The sequence below is a fragment of the Oncorhynchus nerka genome, linkage group LG25 (genome assembly GCF_034236695.1).
Source record: "Oncorhynchus nerka isolate Pitt River linkage group LG25, Oner_Uvic_2.0, whole genome shotgun sequence".
Classification (NCBI taxonomy): domain Eukaryota; kingdom Metazoa; phylum Chordata; class Actinopteri; order Salmoniformes; family Salmonidae; genus Oncorhynchus; species Oncorhynchus nerka.
The window spans coordinates 43,944,836-43,969,170 of NC_088420.1; the positions used below are offsets into that span (position 1 = coordinate 43,944,836).

The following is a 24,335-nucleotide window of genomic DNA, read 5'->3' on the forward strand; positions in this document are numbered from 1 at the left end:
TGTAAAACCAAGAGGGCAGAATCATCTTCATACAGGAACAGAGAGCATGAACAGGCAGAGTCCATGTAATTTAGGTAGAGCAAAAAAGCAAAGGCCCCAAAATGCTCCCCTGGGGGACACCACAGTTTATTGCCTTTAGCATCAGCCAGTCCCACCCATATCCATCCTTTGGAGCTCATCAGTTAGGTATGACTTCACCCATAATAAGAAGTTTGTACAACAAAATATCATGGTTCACAGTAGAACATGCTTTTTGTAGGTCAAGCATTACCATACCACATAAATTGCCCTTGTCAATGTCTTGCTTGATAAAACCTGTCAAGTACAGTAAACAAGTGTTGGTAGAATAGCATTTTCTAAAATGGACTGAATATAAAATGTTATGGTCTTCAATGTACTTTAGGATCTGTTCTGCCAATCCTTTTTTGAAACCTTGTTTCGTAGGTGTCTATTTACCACCACAATCCGATGCTGGCACTGAGACTGCATTCAATAGCAAACAAGAAAATGCGCATCCAGAGATGGCACTCCTAGTGGCCGGTGATTTTATTACAAGAAAACTGAAATCCGTCTTACCTCATTTTTACCAGAATGTACCTGTGCAACTAAAGGCGGAAAAACTCTATATCAGCTTTACTCCACACACAGAGATGCGTAGATCTCCCTCGCCCTCCATTTGACAAGTCTGACCATAACTCTATCCTCCCGATTCCTGCTTACAAGCTAAAACTCAAACAGGAAGTACCAGTGACGTGCTCAATATGGAAAGTTCCAATGAAACAGATGCTAAGCTGCAGGACTGCTTTGCTAGCACAGACTGGAATATGTGATCGAAGTATTTTGTACTAACAACAGCAGTCAAGCACCCCTGTAAAGACCTTTTATTATACACAGATTCAAAATAGATATTGATAACAAATGTGTATATTGTGGTTGTGACCAAGAGCCTCTTGATCATATATTTTGGGACTGTTATATCAGAAGAATTTGAAGTGAGTTAGAAGATTTATATTTTAAAATAAACTACTATTAACGTTATTTCATGACAGATTCTTTATCCATAAAATGAGGTAGGTGGAGAACAAGCCCCTCTTCACATTGTTATAATTTAAATTGTTATCATTGAAGATATAATTGAAATATTATTTTGAAATGATCAGTAAGTGTAAAAACAAATAATCTATGAAAATCTAAAATGTTTTGAAAAATAAAAAATGTATCTCAATATGTAATGTCTGTTATGTCTGTTAGGTTTATGTATTCTTGTTTGTATATTTCTGTTTTTGTTCATAATAATAATAAAAAACAGTCAGGCACCCAAGCTAACTTGCTAGCTACTTCCAGACACAAATTAGAGAACAGCTCACTGAACATATTGTGTGTGTTTGGGGGGGGTGATATTTAACAATTTTAGAGTGATTATTTTTTTAATATGATTTTTCAGTACATTATGTAAATGTTTTGCTGATACAGTGGTTCAGTGGTCCAGCAGAGCTGGTTAGGCTGTTATGTTATCCAGAGCGTTGGTGACTGCAACTGTGCTGTCAGATTGTCAGTTCGTAAATTCAGAGCGTTTCGCTCTCAGTGCATTCAAGCACACACTGGACGTTCTGGCCAAGGAATAGGGTTGATCCGAGTGTTCGAACCTCACAACGGCAGTCAAGCACCAAAGCTAACTGGCTAACATTGGCTAGCTTGCTAGCTACTTCCAGACACATAATGAGAGAACACCACACCCCACCCATTTTACTCACGCTAGCAGAGCTGATTAGGCTGTTTTCATGTTCTCCAGAGCATTGGTGACTGTAATTGTGCTGCTGGCAACAATTTAATTACACGTTTACTGACACTGGCCATATTCAATGGGTGTTGAGCGTTAGTAAATTCATCAGTTATTCTGTGCTCTGGCACACTCAGATGAGAGTCTTTTGTTAAGACATGTAGCTAGCTAGGTAAACAATGAACTATAATCCCAACTAATGATGCTGCTACCCTGCATGAATCTGCAGGTAGTTAACCGACCCTGTTCAATGTTAGCTAGCTAACATTAGGCTATAACTAGTCAAGCAAATGGGTCTGAGATACGAATAATAAGAACATCCATGTAAAGTTAGCTAGTGAGCCAGCCAGGCCTGATCACTGACGACGATGAGACAGCCTACAGGGAAGAGGTCAGACACCTGGCAGTGTCGTGCCAGGATCAACAATCTCTACCTCAACGTCAACAAGACAAAGGAGACAATGTGAACTACAGGAAACAGAGAGCCGAGCATGTCCCCATTCACATTGACGGGGCTGTGGTGGAGCGGATCTAGAGCTTCAAGTTCCTCTGTGTCCACATCACTATGGATCTATCATGGTCCAAACAAAGACTTCAGTCAAGTCATAGACTGTTCTCTCTGCTACTGCACAGTAAGCGATACCGATGCATCAAGTCAGGAAGCAATAGGACCCTGAACAGCTTCTACCCCCAAGCCATAAGACTGTTAAATAGTTAGTTAAATAGTTAACCGGACTATCTGCATCGGCCCTTTTTGCATGAGCTCATCACTGCTACTCTACTGTTTACTATCTGTCACTTTATTCTTAGTTATATGTACATATCTACCTAAATTACAAGATACCCCTGCACATTGACTCTGTACTGATACCCTTGGTATATAGCCTAGTTATCGTTAGTCATTGTGTATCTATTAATACTTTTATTATTATTATGAGTTTTACTTTTCTATTATTTCTCTATTTTCTTTCTCTCTGCATTGTTGGGAAAGGCACGTAAGTAAGCATTTTACTGTTAGTCCACACCTGTTGCTTATGAAGCTTTTGACAAATAAACATTAGTTTTGTTTTATTTTATTGAGTTCTTTCTGACATTATTTAAATCCCTACTGTGATTGCTGTAGGCCTGTTGTATGCAGCCATGACTGGGCGAGAAGTTGATATTCTGTAGACCTGAAAGTGTGCATGAGAGAGGAGGGGAATGCGTCTATTTGAGCCGCTGGGCCAGGGGGAGATAATGGGTTTATGGAATTGAAAGATGACCATACGGCAGGGAGTGTGTGTGTAAGTTGTAAGTATAAGTGAGAGGGAGAGAGGAACCCTGCCAGATTCTCAGTGGCTAAGTAATGACTCATGGGATCAAGGCCCCCTTGTCCATGAACAGGATTTATCTCAAAATTTGGCCGCTGAAATGCACGCCAGGCATGCATAGTCTGCGTCTCAAATCTCATCATATTGCGTACGTAGTGCATTACTTTTGACCAGAGCCCATTGGGCAATAGTGTGTGTGTGTACTACTTTTGACCAGAGCCCATTGGGCAATAGTGTGTGTGTGTACTACTTTTGACCAGAGCCCATTGGGCAATAGTGTGTGTGTGTACTACTTTTGACCAGAGCCCATTGGGCAATAGTGTGTGTGTGTGTGTGTGTGTGTGTGTGTGTGTGTGTGTGTGTGTGTGTGTGTGTGTGTGTGTGTGTGTGTGTGTGTGTGTGTGTGTGTGTGTGCTACTTTTGACCAGAGCCCATTGGGCAATAGTGTGTGTGTGCTACTTTTGATCAGGGCCCTTTGGGCTCTGGTCAAAAGTAGCACACAGACACGCACGCACGCACGCACGCACGCACGCACGCACGCACGCACGCACGCACGCACGCACGCACGCACGCACACACACACACACACACACACACACACTATTGCCCAATGGGCTCTGGTCAAAAGTAGCACACACACACACACACACTATTGCCCAATGGGCTCTGGTCAAAAGTAGTACACACACACACTATTGCCCAATGGGCTCTGGTCAAAAGTAGTACACACACACACACTATTGCCCAATGGGCTCTGGTCAAAAGTAGCACACACACACACACACTATTGCCCAATGGGCTCTGGTCAAAAGTAGTACACACACACACACACTATTGCCCAATGGGCTCTGGTCAAAAGTAGTACACACACACACACACTATTGCCCAATGGGCTCTGGTCAAAATTAGGGTCACACTTTATTTGGATAGTTAGGATTTTCCATCTGTAGATGCTCTATAGATCAAACACAGTCTGTTGATAAGCAACTGCTAGCTAAGATTATGCTTAGGTTTAGGTTTAGAAAAAGGTTTAGGGTGAGAGTTAAGTTTAGGGTTAATATAATGCTTAAGGTTAGAGCTAGGGTTAGGTTTAGTAGATAGTTAGTTGTGGTGCTACTGATAGTCTGTAGTAAGTCTGTAGAGCATCTACAGATGGACTATCCAAATAGTGTTACCAAAAGTAGTGCACTGTAAAGGGAATAAGGTGCCATTTGGGACACATTCTTTGTCTGCTTTGCGTTTCTACTGTCGTCTCCCCACTCGGAGGGTAGAAGGGTGACAAAGCAGGAGATGAAAAGAGCGGAGGAGCAGAGGTTTGGGCAAGGATAAGAGCCCATGTCATTCCCTATTAGGGGAACATCCAGTGAGAAAGATACATCAGTGGATCCTCATGAGATGATAATGTGGATGAGGTGATACTAATGTAATTCTGTGAGCAGTAATCAGGTCTTGATTTCATCCACAGTAGGAATGTGACTAAAGGTGAAGGGTTTGGGCTGAAGATCAAGTGATGGTTGTCAACACTTTTCTCACACTGATGACCATAGAGTATGATTGGGCTAATGTGAGTGAGGTAGTATCTCCTTCTCTCAGTCAAAAGTCACTCTCTCTGATGTTCTCTGTATAAGTCCCCACTTAGTGTTTAAGATTATGTTTTGGGATTAGGAATCACAGAAATCAAAGATACTGTTATGAAGGAGAAGACCTATGTGTGAAATAGGCTACTAAGGTTATACAAAGGTCCTTACACTATACACTTTTTTAAAACTTCACCTCTTCTCCTCTTATCTGAGGTCATGGCCAATGTTCCCTCTAAGCTGCACGCGGGCGCACAGCTCCCCTGGGACTTCCGTGCAGAAGAAATATCTGCCCCTGTGGAGAAGCACTTGATTGTACTTCACTCAACTTTCTAGTTTTCCCCCTTGGTTAACACTATCAACATTTCCTTTACTGTGGGAATTGTGACCGAATAAACACAATATTAGATACTTTCAAAGCAACATACCGGAAAACTATGCAAGACTTAGTATCCAAAACTAACTATGCAAGAGATCTTGATGTAGACAGAACGCTTCGAAGTAGGATTCTATTGCATTGACATGCACCACGTACTCTACACAGTCCGGTGCGCATAACCAATCAGAGCTGCAGTAGGACTATATTCAGATAGACCATTGCCATATATGGATCTGTGCCATTCACTTTGAACTGGACTGTGTTTACAATATGAGTGGTCATGTGCTTGTTTTGAGATCAAAGTGAGAGCTGCATGTGCACATAGCCACGTGTGCACATTTTGTTCATATCCTTTGCTAGTTAGTGAATTGTTCGCCCAGTTATAGATTATTTGTTGTCAGCAATGGGGGAAGGATTGCTTCCTACAAGAACACAAAATGTCTACATTTCTAGACATCTCTGAAAAGCTAGTCTGACAAAGAGATTTTTTTGTCTTAAAGGGGCAGTTTTGTATCTAAAAACAGGCTTGAATAAGGTAAGTATCCAATAGCAGAGGGTAACATAATTTGTCTGATTCTCTGTAACAATGGTATGGGAATAGCAATGCATTTTATTTTGTAAAGTGGTTTCTTGCTTCAAACAACACAACAATACTTTCTGGTCACCTCTTTGTCTGAAGGACAAGTGGATCAACAGGTTAATGTCAAGCCCTGCATGTTTTTTTTCTCTACATTGAACACCACACATTGGCTGCTATTGTAGGCTGAATGATAGAACAGCTTTTTCCATGTTAAATTGTTATGGGGTGCATTTTCTCCATTGTTTTTGATGGTAGGCCACTCTGGCAGACCTACATTATGATCAAATAGCCAAATAGCATTATGATCAATATAGCCTCAGTGTTCACAATAAACATGTCCTGGAAGTTGCACAGAATTTTCACAACATTCAAGTTTGCGCTCAGCCGACCTGAAATTTGCTCAGTGCTGGAAAGAATTAGAGGGAACATTGGTCATGACCCTTGAGGAGACTCTAGTGGGCTTGAGGCTTAATGGACATAGTCACCAGCCAATCAGCAGGCTGCATTCCTCACATTCTGGAAAGAGAGTGTCAAGGCCATGAAACCTTAAAGAGAGTGTGTGTTTGTGCGTGGGCACTTTTGTGTGTGAGTGTGTGTCTGCGTGCATTCCTCTGTGTGTGTGTGTGTGTGTGTGTGTGTGTGTGTGTGTGTGTGTGTGTGTGTGTGTGTGTGTGTGTGTGTGTGTGTGTGTGTGTGTGTGTGTGTGTGTGTGTGTGTGTGTGTGTGTGTGTGTGTGTGTGTGTGTGTGTGTGTGTGTGTGTACACTATGTGTGTGTAGGCAACTGCATGTGAGACCGTATTATGCAATGGCACATGCAGTGGCCACGGCATCTGCAGAATTCCATGTTCATTTCTCAGAAAATTGTAGGCCTACGTCTTTTAATGACTCGCTGCTGTTCAGACAGTTCTGGGAACTATACCTTTGCACCAATGACATCACAATTCCTGGAGAAGAGGTGGGAGAAATGAGAGGAAGACATGAAGAGAATAAGATAATTATTTCTTCTTTACCTCCTTTCGGTGAAAATCATCCCCCACTTTAATAAGACCAGAGCAGGTGGGCAGGTGGGCAGGTGTGTGTCCCTCATCGAGCCAGCTGCACAGCAGAACGAGAGAACGAGAGAGAGCGAGGAGAGGAAAGAAAGAAGGGGAGAGAGGGGGATACATATAGAACAGGATGAGTGGCAGGAGTTTAAGAGAGTAAAAGAGGTTCAGAGGAGACTTTCAAGGATCTGTGGAGAGAGGGAACCAAGAAGGACAAGTACAGATTAAGAAAAAAAGGAACAGAGAGAGGAGTGCAGTGAGGAGAGAAAAAGACAGCTTTTGCAGAGTGAAAGACTCCAAATCTTTTTTCTCCCCAGGGTATTTTCCTGAGCCTCACTCATCAGTCTGGGCAGGAATCGCTCGTCACTCTTTTCCTACCTCCCTCCTCTCCCCCCCTTATTCCCTCCTTTCTTCCCTCTCTCACAGCCGTGGAGCGTCACGAGAGCCACGCGATGAGAATAGAATGAGAAGGGAGAGCGAGAGAGTGAGAGTGAGCAAGAGAGGGAGAGAGGAACGAACCAGGGAAGCGAGAGACTTACACACACCACAAGCATTGGAAATTGAAGGAGTTGGTGTGCAGCTCGCAAGGTGGGTGAGGAGCATATAAGGCATGCATGTGCGGCGTGTGTGATTTCTCTGAATGTGCCTGAATGAATGCTGGCATTCATGTCTTGATACTACTTCTATTGAATTGAATTGTGTTTTATTAAGAGTGTGTGACAGGTTTGACTTCCCACTGTTTTGTGTGTGTATCACATTTTGGTGTGTCTATAAATGACCCTGTCACGCACATTTGAGCCATAAAGCATGTGTGTTACTATGCATGTGTGTGACTGTGTGTTAGTATCACTTTAGTAACACCATAGTATCACTTTACAGTGAGTTAAATAGATCCAGACAGTTATTGATTGAAAAAATAAACGGATACAGACAGCGAATTAGAACAGTCATCAATCAAAATAGGGTGAAAAAAAGGGAAAAAAGAGATTGAGATGAAGAGAGGTAAAGAGAGTTATCTGTGCAGAGTTTGAAAAGTCAACGAGTGACCGTCATGTACAGTAACTCAATCTCCAATGGTCCTTGTCGTGGCGTGTTGAATGTACATGGTCAAATGCATGGATGAATCTTTGTAGTTAATAAGATGCTAACTTGCATTTCCTGTGGTGCAGGAAAATTGTTTGCTGCAAGGACGTGATCAAATTAAGATCCCATCTGTTGACTCTTGAGTTTCTGTCATTCAAGTTTTCCATGAAGAACATAACACATGTTATATTGAGCCCAGCAAGTGAAGCGGAGAGAGAGTTTTTGAGGTTAGAGCTATAATTATAGTGTAAGAGATAGAGTGAGTAGTATGCTACTGTCAGACAAAGTTGAGGGTGAGTCTATGGGTCAGCAGTGTGTGTGACACTTTAAAGCTAACATTGAGTCTGAGTTGGAGCCTAGAGTTTGCTCTGAAGAAGTTGGAGGAGTTGGAGCAGTGCTGTGTGAGTGTGTGAGTGCATGTATGAGGTGCAGTTTGTCAAAGGCAGCAATTTTGCATGGTGTGTGTGTGTGTGTGTGTGCGAGTGTGTGCGAGTGTGTGCACGTTAGTGTGTGTGTGCTTGCATTAGTGTGTATGTGCACGGGTGTATGTTTGCATGAGTGTGTATGTGCGTGGGCGTATGTCTATGTGTGTGGGACTGCTAACGCATGTGAATACATGTTTGTGTGTGAACTGTATACCCTAGTGTGTCAGATCAAAGGAAAGACAGAGGCTGACTCTTCTTTACATGCTATGTAGCGGTTTTACGTACTGTAACAGTTGCAGCAGAAGTGCCCTTTCCATGTCATTGAGTGTACCCTCAAACACATCGCTTTTAGTTAGTGATTTTTCCCTGACAGCTTTGGATAGGTACAATATGGCATTTCGGCATAATCTCCTTTTTTATTTATATATCATATTTATTCCGCTGCTGCTACTTGCTGTTTATTATCTATGTATAGTCACTTTACCCCTTACCTACATGTACATATTACCTCAATTACCTCCACTAACCTGTACCCCCATACATTGACACAGTACCGGTACCCCCTGCATATAGCCTCGTTATTGTTATTTTTTGTGTTACTTTTTTAACTTTAGTTAATTAGGTAAATCTTTTTCTTAATCTGTATTGTTGGTTAAGGGCTTGTAAGTAAGCATTTCACAGGGTGTCTACACCTGTTGTTTTTAGCGTATGACAAATCAAATTGGATTTGATTTGATATCCCTTCATAGTTTGTCCACTGACAATAAGAACAATGTTTTGGAGCTCTGCAGGCTTGATGTTTTAGTCGCGCCCCCAGCCCTCCTTGTTTCTCTATGCCAGAGTGATTCCTCCCTCCCTCCCTCTCCCTCCCTGACTTATGAATGAGCAGTCTCTCTCTCCCTCTGTTCCTCTTAAGTTTCACCCCCAGCGATGATGTGCACGGCCAAGGGGCATGGCTCAGGTAGCCCTGGCAGGCAGCGAGGTCACTCTTGCAAGGTTAGGCCAGGTAATGGAATGTTAGGTATTTACTGCTCACAGCCCTGGCTGTGTCCCTCGCTCCCTTCCACCTCTTCCCCCCGCAGCCCTTCTCACCCCTCTTCGTCTCACCCCTCCCACATCCAGGAGCGTGTATCTGTGCAACATGCTGGGTCATGCCACCCTCCCAAGCCGTGCCGGGGCATCAACACGTTTGTATAAGTGTTGGAAAATCACCCGATGGCATTCCCCATGGTAAAAACCAAACAGAGAAAAGACAGACGAGATTATAGATGCCCAGTCTGCTGTTTATGGTTGCTGCGTGACAACTTTGTGCCAGCGGCATGGGAACCCTGTGTATCTGCTGTGTGGCACTGGCACCGGAGATTAGTGTTGTGTGAGCTCATATCAATGCAAGCAGATATTTTACCTCCCTCCCTCCCCTCCTCCTCCTCACCATGGATACTGTGCTCACTGGGCCTGTATCAGTGTTATGTGGTTCTCATCAGCCTATTATAGAGCCCTCTTCCCTGACCCAGTTCTCTCTGCTCCCTCTCTCTGACTGTCACCTGCTCTCTGTCTATATCTCTAGCTGTCTCTCATGGTCTCTCTGTCTCTCTTTCCCGGCTTTGGCCTCAGTCTGTGTACCCAGAATCACATATTCTCAGAAATACAAGGGCTTTCACAGGTGGGGAAAGCTAACACAGACAAGCTCTCACATGTAAGATTGTACTGCTTGTATCGTATGTGCATGTGCACACAAGCACCAAAATGTATATATAAATTAGAATTACCTCCAGGCGCACATTGAAACACAACCATATACACACCCTTCCGCATTGCCCACAGCCATGCACATGGACACGCACACAGGGTTGGATAGATTACTTTTTTAAATGTAATCTGTTACAGTTATTAGTTACCTGTCCAAAATTGTCATCTGAAACGTAACAATTTGGATTACCCAAACTCATTAACGGAATCTGGTCACTTTGTAATTTTTTAGATTACTTTGCCCTTAATAAATCTTGTTAAGGACGTGGTACCGAAGTGGGGACCACAATCAGCAGAAATGCTCAAGAGCGCCACCATGGAGGTTGATAAACCTCAAACTTTTATTAAAATTGACATACAATATACTGAATTAAAGCTACACTCTTTGTGAATCTATCCACCAAGTCAGATTTGTAAAATGCTTTTCGGCGACAGCATGAGAAGCTATTGTCTGATACCATGCACCCTCAAAATACTGCAACGTCACTTAAAACGACAGATTTTGCGTTCGCCGTCGCAAACGAAAACGCTGAAATAATATATAAAACATTCATTACCTTTGACGAGCTTCTTTCTTGGCACTCCTAGATGTCCCATAAACATCATTTAGGGTCTTTTTTAGATTAAATCGGTCCATATATAGGCTAGATATCGTTCTATGTAGACTGTGTGATAAACGGAAAAAAAACAGCGTTTCATAACGTAACGTAATTTTTTTAAATTCAAAAAGTCGACGATAAACTTTCACAAAACACTTTGAAATACTTTTGTAATGCAACTTTAGGTATTAGTACACGTTAATAAGCGATAAAAATCCTCAGGAGGCGAAGTGAAATTAATAGCTTGTCTGTGGAGGAAATGCTGTCTTCAAAAGGTCGAACCAAAATCTGGGCGGGGACAGTAGGAAAGGAGTTCCTTTGTTTCGGTTAGACCAAGAATCAATTGCGCAACAAATGACGTGACTCTAGACAAGCTGGGGAAGCTGTAGCCAGCTCTATGTAATTCTGTTCGCTTTTAACAATTGCCTGTCGTCGCGGAAGAATATATTTTTCCATTTTCAGTGAACAGATTTTCATGCACTATTCGACGAAACGCACGTTCTGTAAATGGCACAGGCGTGATTTAAACAGTTTTGGAAACGTCTGAGTGTTTCCTATCCACACACACTAATCATATGCATGTACTATATTCCTGGCATGAATAGCAGGGCGCTGAAATGTTGCGCGATTTTTAACAAAAAGCTGCGAAAATCTGCATGAATTCTGAACTTCCATAAGAGGTTAAAAAGGCATTAGAAGGAGACAAAAAATAATATTACCAATTGAGCGACATCTTTTGCAGGATAAATCAATGTTAGAGTTTACATACCTGGCCATAACAGCCAGGTCGCCCGTGATACAAGTCAGGATTCAACATCCAGCCAGATGGGTTTTCAGTTCATCGCACAGACAGGAATAAAGAACTCTCCTGGAAGAAGAATGGCGGGATGTATGTTTCATGATTAACTACTCATGGTGTGATTGTGATGACATACAGAAACTCAAGTCCTTTTGTTCACCAGACCTAGAATACCTCACAATCAAATGCCAACTGTATTACCTCTAAAGAGAATTATGTTGGTTTATAGTCACAGCCGTGTATATTCCCCCTCAAGCCAATACCACGACGGCCCTCAAAGAACTACACTTGACTTTAAGCAAACTGGAAACCACATATCCTGAGGCAGCATTTATTGTAGATGGGGATATAAACAAAGCAAATTTGAGGTAAAAGCTACCGAAGTTCTATCAGCACATTGACTGTAGTACTCACGACTACATCAGATCACGACTACATTTTGCTCCTCCCTTCCTATAGGCAGAAACTCAAACAGGAATTACCCATGCTAAGGTCTATTCAACGCTGGTCTGACCAATCAGAATCCACGATTCAAGATTGTTTTGATCACGCGGACTGGGATATGTTCCGGGTAGCCTATGAGAATAACATTGAATTCAGTCACGGACACGTTGACTGAATTCATCAGGAAGTGTTTTTGTGTGTTTTTTTTTACAATTTAACCTTTATTTAGCTAGGCAAGTCAGTTAAGAACAAATTCTTATTTACAATGACGGCCTACACCGGCCAAATCCGGACAACACTGGGCCAGTTTTGTGCTGCCTTATGGGACTCCCAATCACAGCCAGTTGTGATACAGCCTGGAATCAAACCAGGGTGTCTGTGGTGACGCCTCAAAAACATAGATGAAGTGCCTTAGACCGCTGCGCCACTCGAGAGTATAGGGGATGTTGTTCTTACGGTGACTATTAAAACCTACCCAAATCAAAATCCGTGGATAGATGGCAGAATTTACATAAAACTGAAAGCTCGATGTAACTGAACTAAATGACTATCACCCCGTAGCACTCACTTCTGTCATCATGAAGTGCTTTGAGAGAATCGTTAAGGATCATATCACCTCTGCCTTACATGACACCCTAGACCCACTTCAATTTGCTTACCGCCCCAATAGATCCACAGACGATGCAATCACCATCACACTGCAAACTGCCCTATCCCATCCAGATAAGAGGAATATCTACGTCAGAATGCTGTTCATTGACTATAGCTCAGCCTTCAAACCATAGTACCATGCAAGCTCATCCTTAACCCTACCCCTTGCAACTGTGTCCTGGACTTCCTGACAGGCCGCCCCCAGATGGTGAAGGTAGGAAACAACACCTCTAATTCTCTGATCCTCAACACAGGGTCCCCAAAAGACTGTATGTGGAACACAATACTGTGTTTAGAAGGGAGGAACTCTCTCAAACTTTTATTCCATAGACTGGGATCTGCATTGTAGAATGCAGCTGTTGCAATAGAACATTTTTCACTGGCTGGCCACTGATCGCAAAACCAATGATTGACAGGCAGCTTCACCTTCTCAAATTCAACCATTATTGTGTTAAATTACACATATGAGTGTGTGAACAGCCATCCACAACAACCACAATCTGTGTTGCGCAAATAGCTAAATGAGAGGACAGCAGTGTGATTCACGTCATTGCGCTGTATATGTCAATAATAAATGATATCTATATCGCCCGTAGGCTACACCACTGCTGTCATCCTTACCTCCAAGCATTTATTCAAACAGGATATATAATCGTTGGATGCTGACCGAAATAACACCATTTGAAGTCAAAGCTTGGACTGTAGCGTACAAAAGCCCACTCCTGCTGTTTTCCTGTCATCCATCAAACGCATTTGGTGTGTCATCATAGTGGTTTTTTCAATGTTGATTTGAATGTCATTGAGAAAACAAAAAGGTATCATAAATAACTTTTTCCGCAAACATCCTTTCTGAACTTAAAAGTAACCATCTAGTTTTTCAAAAGTTTCTGTAATCTGATTACAATATTTTTGCTGGTAACGGATTGCAGTAACAGTTTTTTTGTTATCAGTGACATGTAACTGATGTAATCCATTAGTCCCCAACCCTACGCACACACACACACACACACTTCACATTTGTTAGGATATATTGTCAACGTCACCTATGGAAGACATTGTAATTGTGGACGTTCCTCTACAAAATGACTGCAGAGATTGGTCTGAGCTGCCAAAACAATGTGAATTTAAGGCAATTTTCACAGTCGGTTCTCACTTCGTTCCAATAAGTACAAATGGATATCGGTCATCCCCGTGGCAGAAACTGATCAATTGGCAACCTTCATATGACTTATGCCTTTCTCTTAGATGTTAAATCCCCTATAGGGGGGACTGTGAGCGGTTCTGGACCGGCGATAACTGACATTTTGATGTACAAAATGTTCGGTGAATGTTAGTCCAGTGATTTATAGTCCCAGGATGCCCCATCTGTCTGCTCTCCACTGCCACTCTATCAGTAGAGCTGACTTGAAGTGTCAGGTTTCAGACCCCACATTTTCATTGGGAATGACGTATCAATTTTCTGGCCTGTCTGGACAAAGAATCGATTTGCTCTCCATCTGAGCAACGGAGCCCAGCCTGGAGATTGAATATGAAAGAGGACAGTCAAGCATATCATCTCATTGTGATATACAGTGGCTTGCGAAAGTATTCACCCCCTTGGCATTTTTCCTATTTTATTGCCTTACAACCTGGAATTAAAATATATTTTTTTAGGGGTTTGTATCATTTGATTTACACAACATGCCTACCACATTGAAAATGCAAAATATTTGTTATTGTGAAACAAACAAGAAATAAGACAAATAAACTGAAAACTTTAGCGTGCATAACTATTCACCCCCCAAAGTCAAGACATTGTAGAACCACCTTTTGCAGCAATTACAGCTGCAAGTCTCTTGGGGTGTCTCCATAAGCTTGGCACATCTAGCCACTGGGATTTTTGCCCATTCTTCAAGGCAAAACTGCTTCAGCTCCATCATGTTGGATGGGTTCCGCTGGTGTACAGCAAACTTTAAGTCATACCACAGATTCTCAACTTGATTGAGTTCTGGGCTTTTACTAGGCCATTCCAAGACATTTAAATGTTTCCCCTTAAACCACTCGAGTATTGCTTTGACAGTGTGCTTAGGGTCATTGTCCTGCTGGAAGGTTAACCTCCGTCCCAGTCTCAAATCTCTGGAAGACTGAAACAGGTTTCCCTCAAGAATTTCCCTGTATTTAGCACCATCCATCATTCCTTCAATTCTGACCAGTTTCCCAGTCCCTGCCGATGAAAGACATCCCCAAAGCACCATGCTTTACTGTGGGGATGTGGTTCTCGGGGTGATGAGAGGGGTTGGTGTGTTCCAGACATAGCGTTTTCCTAGATGGCCAAAAAGCTCAATTTTAGTCTCATCTGACCAGAGTACTTTCTTCCATATGTTTGGGGAGTCTCCCATATGCTTTTTGGCAAACACCAAATGTGTTTGCTTATTTTTTTCTTTAAGCAATGGATTTTTTCTGGCCACTCTTCCCTAAAGCTCAGCTCTGTGGAGTGTATGGCTTAAAGTGGTCCTATGGACAGATACTCCAATCTCCGCTGTGGAGCTTTGCAGCTCCTTCAGGGTTATCTTTGGTCTCTTTGTTGCCTCTCTGATTAATGCAATCCATGCCTGGTCTTTGAGTTTTGGTGGGCGGCCCTCTCTTGGCAGGTTTGTTGTGGTGCCTACATGTTTTAATAATGGATTTAATGGTGCTCCGTGGGATGTGGGATCATGTGACAGATCATGTGACACTTAGATTGCACACAGGTGGACTTTATTTGACTCATTATGTGACTTCTGAAGGTAATTGGTTGCACCAGATCTTATTTAGGGGCTTCATAGCAAAGGGGGTGAATACATATGTACGCGTCACGTTTCCATTTGATTTTTTATAATTTTATTAAACAAGTAATCTTTTCATTTCACTTCAAATCCAAATAAAAATCAATTTAAATTACAGGTTGTAATGCAACAAAATTGGAAAAACGGCAAGGGGGGTGAATACTTTTGCAAAGCACTGATTATTTCGAGCTCTCAACATGAAAAAAAATAAGTCATTTCTCTTGGTCACTTTGTGCTTAAAGCTGTAGTTGAAACAAGTCTACACGTATTTGAATGGTATCTCTGTGCCGCTCAGTAGACGTTTAGGAAAAAAGTCTCTATTGTCAGTTATATGATATGGTGCCAATATTGTACTGTCACAAAGTATTATCATATTTTTTTTACAGTTATAAGAAAGATGAAATCTCATAGTAAGACATTTATAATTTAATGTGTTACTATATTTAGAAAGCATTTTAGTCATTTCAAGCCCTATTGCCCCACGTTTGTTGAATAAGAAAAAAATAATATATACATTTTCATATTTTCATAAGGTTTTTACTATGTACTTGAGCTTGTGTCCTTTAAACTGAGTACACCTCAGCAATTTGTAACTATTTTTACCAGAATGGTGAGTTCCAGACTTTTCTAAAACTTTGGAATATTACCATTTATTGTTTATGGGCATCTCATGAAAAATCATTACATTTGGTTATGTCTATTTTGGCGGAAATTAAACATTTGGCCTATAATTCAGGTGGTTTCAGGGTAACCACATAATTAAGGGAATACATGTTTTGTCTCAAACCCCCCAAAAGTAAAATAATAGGACTAAATCAAATCAGACTTTAAATGCACTTTAAATAAAGTTTAATTTGATTTAGTTCTATTCTTTAACTTAGATTTTTGCTTGGGATGGAAATGTCAATCCAACATATCAATTATTAGTGACGGAACTGTTGACGCAGAAGATACATCTCCTTCAAATGTTGAGATTAGCTTCCGTTGATAAATCATTTGAAATCAACCAGAGCTTAAAATGCTAAGCCTATTGAATTGTCGATTTTACGTTGAATTTTGGGTTCAATTGAAACATTAGCTATTGATGAGTTTGCTAGTACTAAATAGGCCTAAATAGCTTGCCTGGCTACCCAGACTTCTTGCTTCAGAAAAAGGTTACAGGAGCAATTGGGGTTAAGTGCCTTGCTTAAGGGCACATCAACAGATTTTTCACCTAGTCAGTTGAGGAATTTGTCCCGAGGGTCTTAACCACTAGGCTACCTGCCGCAATGTGTCTGTATCTGAATACCTCCCCGACCCTTCACTGAATGCGAACACATTTGGTGCCATCTGATTGGTCCAGAAACCGATGGGTTGGGCCAGAGCCAGAATACACGTGGGTTAAGCATCGGTTTGAAAATACGTCATTGGCTTTGATACTCTGATTTATTAGAGACAATCCAATTGCTTATGACTTTGTCTTGTACAAACGACGTATGACCCTCCCATGTTAAGCATGTATCGATGCAAGCTTCAACGGAAATTATGCCCAGAAATATGACGCAACCATGTAAAAACGATGCAAAATCTCTTGAAATCAATAGCAGCCATTATTTGAGCTGAAGCGAGAGAAAATAATCCTCGGAATGAAATATTGCCCATTTACATCTCACATGTTGCACAAATACAATATTTTATCATGTTACATTAATAAATACATACTGTGTTAATTTTAGCATGTTTACCTGCCTACAATAACCACTGTAGATTGCAAGCCCATAGTAAGTCAATTGGGCTAATGTTAACTGGCTAGCTACTGCTGTTAGCTAGCTAGCTAGACAGCCACAAAGAATTGGCAGCTAGCTACACACTAATTTACATCTACTTAAAAAAACATCAGTTTTAGGTCATTTTTGCCTGTTAACCTGTTGCGACGAGCCATCCCGGATCCGGGATCGTGAATACAGCCTCAAGCTCATTACCATAACGCAACATTAACTATTCATGAAAATCGCAAATGAAATGAAATCAATATGCTAGCTCTCAAGCTTAGATTTTTGTTAACAACACTGTCATCTCAGATTTTCAAAATATGCTTCTCAACCATTGCAAAACAAGCATTTGTGTAACACTATTGATAGCTAGCGTAGCATTTAGCGTTAGCATTCAGCAGGCAACATTTTCACAAAAACCAGAAAAACATTCAAATAAAATAATTTATCTTTGAAGAACTTCAGATGTTTTCAATGAGGAGACTCTCAGTTAGATAGCAAATGTTCAGTTTTTACAAAAATATTATTTGTTTAGGACAAATCGCTCCGTTTTCTGCGTCACGTTTAGCTACGAAAGAAACCTGTATCCAGGATTGTGTAAATCTATCCGCAAGCTCATTAGCATAACGCAACGTTAACTATTCATGAAAATCGCAAATGAAATGAAATAAATCTATTTGCTCTCAAGCTTAGCCTTTTGTTAACAACACTGTCATCTCAGATTTTCAAAAATATGCTTCTCAACCATTGCAAAACAAGCATTTGTGTAACACTATTGATAGCCTAGCATAGTATTATGCCTGACATTCAGCAAGCAACATTTTCACAAAAACCAGAAAAACATTCAAATAAAATCATTTACCTTTGAAGAACTTCAGATGTTTTCAATGAGACTCTCAGTTAGATAGCAAATGTTCAGTTTTTACAAAAATATTATTTGTTTAGGACAAATCGCTCCGTTTTCTCCATCATGTTTGGGTAAGAAAAAAAAAGATTAATTAAATTAAGTCATTAAAACGCGAACTTTTTTCCAAATTAACTCCATAATATCAACAGAAACATGGCAAACCGATGTTTAGAATCAATCCTCAAGGTGTTTTTCACATATCTATCGACGATAAATCCATCGTGGCAGTTGACTTTCTTTTCTGAAGAAATGGAATGCACATGGACCTAGAGATTACGCAATAATTTCGACACAGGACACCGGGCGGACCCCTGGTAAATGTAGTCTCTTATGGTCAATCTTCCAATGATATGCCTACAAATACGTCACAATACTGCAGGCATCTTGGACGAACGGCAGAGAGCTCAAGTTCATTCATGGTACATTCACAGCCATATAAGGAGACGATGGGAAACAGAGCCTCAAAAATTCTGCTCATTTCCTGTTTGAGGTTTCATCTTGGTTTCGCCTGTAGCATGAGTTCTGTGGCACTCACAGATAATATCTTTGCCGTTTTGAAAACGTCAGAGTGTTTTCTTTCCAAAGCTGCCAATTATATGCATAGTCGAGCATCTTTTCGTGACAAAATATTGCGCTTAAAACGGGCACGTTTTTTTTATCCAATAATGACATAGCGCCCCCATAGGTTGAAGAGGTTAAACTATCTGGTTAGCTTGATTATTACGATTCAGATATAGCTAGCTGATAGTTATGAAGTCAATGTTTGCTTTGTGTGTGTCTTGTTTCATCTCTATTGTTGCCATTGTCCTGGCTGGAAGAATGTTCAGTGAATGGGAGGTGCAGCATAAAGTAATACTGTAGGTGGAGTGCGAGTGCTTCTCAAATGTCATTTTTTATTTCTTCTTCACACTCTGGTCCTCACAAGAATGTACTTAAGAGAGTGTGCTCGGAGAATGCATGCTCGGAGAATGCACGGTAGTATGCATACTGAGAGACATCTCTGATGAAAGACATTGCAATTATTGACATTCCTTTACAAAACAATTGCTGGGATTTATTTGTCTGTGCTGCCAAAACAAGGGGAATTAGGGTTATAGGTCAGCGCCGAAACTGAACAATGGGTTACCTTCACATGATATAGGCCTTTAATCCAGGGTAACCACAGAAGTAAGGAAATCATTTTTTGACAATCATACATTTATATAGTCAAAATTATACTCACATGTTGGGAAAGCAAGAAAACTGTATGAAAACGAACAATGTTTTCATTACAAAAGTAAGCTTAGAAGTAATAAGTCCTGGATAACTGCATCTACCCGTCTCGTACAATGTCAGCCAGTCATTAGACTAATGTTTACTCTGCTATTATAACACCTATGTCATGAAAAGCATGTCCCTTTAACAATGACAAAATGACATAAGCCCTCACTAAGAGCTGAGCTGAGTCGTCGTCATCAGGCCACTGTGACTGTCTTTAGAGCAGTAGGGTAAACAGCTGTAGGATATTTAGCTGAGTGGTCCCTTCGGGCTGTGTAGCTCCTAGCGCTAACGCTAGCCGAGAGAGGAGATGCTATAGTGTGATAAGGTAGAGGTTGTTGCGTGGGAAGGCAGTGCAGAGGCTGGTTGTTTGTTCCTGTTTTCCTCAGCTGACAGACATCAGAGTCGGGACTCTCCAGTGGAGCGAATAAAGTGCCAATCTAGTTAAATTGCACGAAATCAGAAACATATGGGAGCCGAGCCCACAAACCTTGGCTGGGGCGCTGCCAAACTCTTACAGAGGAGCACCACAGAGTCTAGAGTCTCTCTCTCACATGCACGCATGCACACACATACACACACACACACACACACATACACATACACACACACGCACGCACACTAAAACACACACTAACACACACACACACAGACCCGAGACTCAGCATTTCCTACCCATTAAGCGCTTCCTCCCCAAGTCTTTCATCATCCAAAGTGAATAATCTGGTGGAGGCCTATTTGGTGTGAGCTGAATATTTTGACTGCTTTAACCACATGGGAGGCAGTAAGAATATTTGGATTGCCGAATTGTTTTGTGTTGCAAGCAATTTCAGATGCCAATCCAATTTGTGTCTATTTAAATATTTTGGTCTGATTTAAATATTTTGGTTGTAATGGTTGCTGTGTATGAATAAGTATGCAGAAACGATATGATTATAGTAGAAGAAAAATATGACCGACATCTTCCCGACATTTTCCCCACGGTCTGTGTTCAGAATTCTTTAACGTCGTTGGTATGGTAATGTACGTTGGTATGGAATTCATGTTTGTTAATGTTTCTAAAGCTGTGTAATGTTGCTTTTTGTTCCTTCATGATATACCTGGCATCTGATCAAACTGTTGATAGATTTAAAGGTCTAACTCAGGTAGACTATTCAACTTCACAAAATTATTCACCAGAGAAAAATGTCCCTCTAATATCAGAGTTTGACTAGCTACTCCGTGTGTGTGTGTGTGTGTGTGTGTGTGTGTGTGTGTGTGTGTGTGTGTGTGTGTGTGTCTGTGTGTGTGTGTGTGTGTGTGTGTAACAAGTTATCAAAATGTGACCCCTGATCTTAGTCAAGCACCTTCCCTTGAGGTGAGAGTGGGTGGAGTGTGAGTGGGAGAAGGGTCCTGGTGATGAGGCCTCAGTCTTTTAGCTGCCTTTGAGACGGCACACATTAATTCTTTGCCTGGAGCAGCAGCCAACCCACCTCTTATATCAATTGTATGTTTATTATGACGGTAGTTAAAATATACGAGCCCTACCTGGGCACTATGTGAAACAGGGGGAAACAGTGGGGGAGAGAATGGAGGGAGCAAATGAACTAGCAATCACTAACGCTCTGGTTCTTCAGACCAGGCTCCAGATTGCATCATCCACTTCACCTGATGCAGACGCCGACACACTGAGATCATACACCTTAGCTGTAGGGAGGGTTAAGGAAAGTACCAGAGTCAGCCCAGGCCACTCACAGACACGCACACACACACGGACACACGCATACACACATGCACACACACACATAAGTGTGTATGAGGGTGTGTGTAGGCACACTGGTATACACACTGCTGATACGCTATAAGTATCCATTAATGTTTGTGTTTGTGTGTGTTCCCGCATCTGTAAGTGTTTTATGGTTATGTTGTATATAATTACATGGCGTCAGATGGTGGCAGGTTTGATTGGCAAACTTAATGTGTCCATACCGTGGTGTGTGTGTGTGTGTGTGTGTGTGTGTGTGTGTGTGTGTGTGTGTGTGTGTGTGTGTGTGTGTGTGTGTGTGTGTGTGTGTGTGTGTGTGTGTGTGTGTGTGTGTGTGTGTGTGTGCTTACTGCATATGTGTGAGGCAGGCCTTCTGAACCTAGCTGTGGTTCCACAACAAGACTGATAGGAAGGGAGAAGTGCTAAATCAGAATCGGCAGGCAGTGTACAGTAGAGTATTGGCCTGGGGCTGGGTGTTCTCTTCTTGGCCCCACTACCAGGGAAATGAGAGTACGGACAAGAGAGCAGCCGAGATGCGAGTCAAGAGTTCTACTGCTCTTTCATTAGTTTGTTATTGTCCATTTAACAATTCTTGATATCCCAATTTGTGCCTTGCTTGAACATTGTTATTGTATTTGTCACTTTCATTATTTTTCTTGGTAAATCCTAAAAGCCCCCATGCAGCCTTTGAAACAAAAAACGTTTTAATCATCATTAGTTGTCTAGTAAATCACTGTGTATTTATTTAAGTAAAATAATTTATTTTCATGAGCCTCCTTTTAGCCCTTAAAATGTTTATTCCGATTGTGTGGGCATTAGGAAACAAATTTGAAGATATTTACATTCACAGCCCTGATTGGCTGATAGGATGGTCTAGAGCCCACCCCCTTACCCAGATGAACAGTCATTACTGTGGGTCAAAAGTTCTGTCCCACCTGAACAGGCTGAAGTTCCAGTATTTTTCTTTTCAAACAGCTACACAAAAATGGCATTATCATAATTTTCACAATTTAAAGTGTTCTTTCTACCTCATAGTATGGAAATATCATAAAATCAACAGGAAATCACGTTTTTGATTGGACTAGGTCTTTAATAAAAATATTAATGAAAAAAAGAGTTATACAACTCTCCGTAGTTCAGGTCTTAGTAGTAATTTGTCTGATTAAGCGTATGTCAAACACAGTTAGTGTCAGTGGTGGAGACGGGATAGGCTAGCTAAGTGCTAGGCTATAAAGGCATGCTAAGCTATATAGGCATACTAAGCAGGTTTGACATGCTATTCTACAGTAGGGAAAACAGGTGGATGTAAATATAGGGACTGGACTGAGGAGAAGTGTGGAAGTGATGCAAGTATGCCATTGGAGGCTCTTTAGTGTGTTGAGTTTGTGGTAGGGCGGCCCCATTCTGGGCAAACAGTGTGTGTGTGTGTGTGTGTGTGTGTGTGTGTGTGTGTGTGTGTGTGTGTGTGTGTGTGTGTGTGTGTGTGTGTGTGTGTGTGTGTGTGTGTGTGTGTGTGCGTGGTGTTGATAAGCATATTGGACGAGGAAGAAAGGGCTACATTGAAGTGTTTCTTGAGTGTGGAGGGTAAATGGTGTTGAGTGGGTTGTGTGAATGGTGTTGAGTTGGATGTTTGGGGTGGTAGGGTGTGGTGAGGATGAGACCAGTGATGAGTACTAAATGAGGAATAGGCAGTGTCTTGCGCTGTTGATACTAGTAGGACTGACATGTTATCTTTAGGTATTAGATTTTAGAAAGCAGTTGACTCTCCTCGGAGGAGGAAGGGGAGGACCATCCTCCTCAGTAAATGTAATGAAAATACAAATAGTGAAACATTTAAGAAGTTATCCTTTAAATAAAACTATGCTAAATATATTCACGTCACCAAATAATTGATTAAAACACATTGTTTTGCAATGAAGGTCTACAGATGCCTCAGCAGCACTATGTAGGGTAGCACCATGTTGTAGCTGGAGGAGAGCTAGTTTTCATCCTCTGGGTACTTCAATACATAACCTAGGAGGCTCATGGTTCTCACCCACTTCCATAGATTACACAGTAATTGTGACAACTCCTGGAGGACTTCCTCCAACCTATCAGAGCTCTTGCAGTATGAACTTACATGTTGTCCACCCAATCAATGGATCTGGTACTGAACACATAAGCTACAGCTAGCTAGCATTTCAGTGCATCAAATGTGGTGAGTAGTTGAGTCAAAGAGAGAGAAAGACAATAGTTTAATAGCTTTGAGTTTAGCTGTGTTTAGTGGTTATTATATGGTTAGGCTTGGATTTTTTCTTTGTCTGATCACATAGAATTAGAATTTGTGTTGTGCATTGAAGTCCACAAGTGAAGGAAAAAGGTGAGTGGAGGAGAGTGCATAGATGCAAGAAATAGTACAACGTGGCTGCTATGATGTGAACTGTGTTTACGTGCGACCAGAGGTCAAATCAAATCAAAGTTTATTTGTCACGTGCGCTGAATACAACACGTGTAGACCTTACAGTGAAATGCTTACTTACAGGCTCTAACCAATAGTGCGAATAAAAGTGTGTGTGTGTGTGTGTGTGTGTGTGTGTGTGTGTGTGTGTGTGTGTGCGTGCGTGCGTGCGTGCGTGCTTGCGTGAATTTTGCTGCTAGGGAGCAGTGCTGACGAGGCAGGAACATGGGGACACTCCAGTTACCTCAAGATCAAAACCCATAAACCCAGTTTAGTGTGTCATCCGCTGTGTCCATCAGTAAAGAAATAAAACAACAGTAAAAAGACATTTGAAAATAACAGTAGCAAGATTATATACAGACACCGGTTAGTCAGGCTTATTGAGGTGTGTTCATTCCTCTGATTCTGTTGACAAACGTTTCTTAAACGGAAGCAACCGGTATGAAACTGGGATAAACACACCTGAATTTGGCCAATAGAAACTCTCATTTGCAACTGTTGGACTAATGATTACACCCTACTGTAGATCAGCTAGATGCAGGCACAAGTGTGCAAGTCACTATTCCATGTATCACTGTCTGTCACCTCAAATTTTCCTCTCGACCTGTGTGCACCTACATTGTAAACTTTCATTCATAGGCTAGGTTGTAGCAACCTCATGATGTGTATAGTAGCCTAAACCTATCGATTTTACATACAACTGAGTGAATGGAATTTGAATGACAGTTATCCAAACGGGACTGACCGCCATGCTTAGAGAGGGATGAAAACTTGGAAGAGGAGAGGAGAGGAGAGGAGAGGAGAGGAGAGGAGAGGAGAGGAGAGGAGAGGAGAGGAGAGGAGAGGAGAGGAGAGGAGAGGAGAGGAGAGGAGAGGAGAGGAGAGGAGAGAGTAGCATGATGCCACCATCTGTTAGCCACATGCTACACCTCACCGCAGTTCCATAAATCTCAGCAGCCCTCAGCAATGCAAGGCCACATTCCGCCTGGCTAAACGTACAGGCATCAAGCGCAGT

General features: G+C 41.6%; 1 protein-coding gene across 2 annotated transcripts in view; it reads left to right on the plus strand.

Annotated features, from left to right (window-relative positions):
• The first annotated feature begins 7,160 nt into the window (after positions 1–7,160).
• Positions 7,161–24,335, plus strand: part of LOC115109542 (uncharacterized) — a 96,410-nt gene continuing 79,235 nt past the window's right edge. For both annotated transcript variants that reach the window (XR_003860527.2, XM_065009800.1), the window contains exon 1: positions 7,161–7,258. The gene's annotated coding sequence lies outside the window, so the exon portion shown is untranslated. The remainder of the gene's footprint in view (positions 7,259–24,335) is intronic.